The sequence below is a fragment of the Diachasma alloeum genome, unplaced genomic scaffold (assembly GCF_001412515.2).
Source record: "Diachasma alloeum isolate Michigan unplaced genomic scaffold, Dall2.0 Dall_scaffold_00922, whole genome shotgun sequence".
In the NCBI taxonomy this organism is placed as follows: domain Eukaryota; kingdom Metazoa; phylum Arthropoda; class Insecta; order Hymenoptera; family Braconidae; genus Diachasma; species Diachasma alloeum.
In genome coordinates, this window is record NW_021681040.1 from 92,806 (window position 1) to 94,173 (window position 1,368).

Sequence of the window (1,368 nt, forward strand, 5' to 3'; positions counted from 1 at the left end):
GCAGTGACTCCCGACAACTCGCCCGCTAATTAAAAAATCGTATCTCTGCTCCTAATTAACATTAAGGAATGAAACCAATGCTGTTGAATTTTCATAGCGCCGCGACTTTCGTGACATTTTTTATTTTTTCATTACAGAGATTAAGGAATGAAACGGGGGTTGAAGGATGGGGAATTTAATGCTCCATTAAACAGCATTAGTTTCATTCCTTAATCTCTGTAATGAAAAAATAAAAACTGCGACGAAAGTCGCGGCGCTATGAAAAACTCAATGGTTTCTCGGCGCAGAGCGCTTCCCCATTAATTAGCCCGCTAATTAAAAAATCGTCTCTTTTCTCCTAATTAATATTAAGGAATGAAACGGGGGATGAAGGATGGGGAATTTAATGCTCCATTAAACAGCATTAGTTTCATTCCTTAATCTCTGTAATGAAAAAATAAAAACTGCGACGAAAGTCGCGGCGCTATGAAAATTCAACAGCATTGGTTTCATTCCTTAATCTCTGTAATGAAAAAATAAAAACTGCGACGAAAGTCGCGGCGCTATGAAAATTCAACAGCATTGGTTTCATTCCTTAATATTAATTAGGAGAAAAGAGACGATTTTTTAATTAGCGGGCTAATTAATGCGGAAGCACTCTGCGCCGAGAAACCATTGAGTTTTTCATAGCGCCGCGACTTTCGTCGCAGTTTTTATTTTTTCATTACAGAGATTAAGGGCTGAAACGAGGGTTGATGGATGGGGAATTTAATTGTCCATCGAAAAGCGATGGTTTCATCCCTTAATGTTAATTAGGAGAAAAGAGACGATTTTTTAATTAGCGGGCGAGTTGTCGGGAGTCACTGCGCCGAGAAACCATTCCCGGGTAGAATCACGCTGCTCGAGCTCGGCTCGGAACCCGTATCCCAGCTAGAAATACGCCACTCCGCCCCAGCTTGGGATAAATTACACGCGCGTAACATGTACCCGAGGTTGAGCCGCGTCCCCGGGTAGAAATCACGCCGCTCGAGCTCGGCTCGGAACCCGTATCCCAGCTAGAAATACGCCACTCCGCCCCAGCTTGGGATAAACTACACGCGCGTAACATGTACCCGAGGTTGAGCCGCGTCCCCGGGTAGAAATCACGCCGCTCGAGCTCGGCTCGGAACCCGTATCCCAGCTAGAAATACGCCACTCCGCCCCAGCTTGGGATAAACTACACGCGCGTAACATGTACCCGAGGTTGAGCCGCGTCCCCGGGTAGAANTTGCTCAACATCAGGTTCAACCCCAATTACTCAATCCCAGTATACTTAACCTCAATAATAATTCGACAGGTCCGATGGCATCGTGATTTGAGCGAAAAAACAATCGAATAAATGTGAAGATG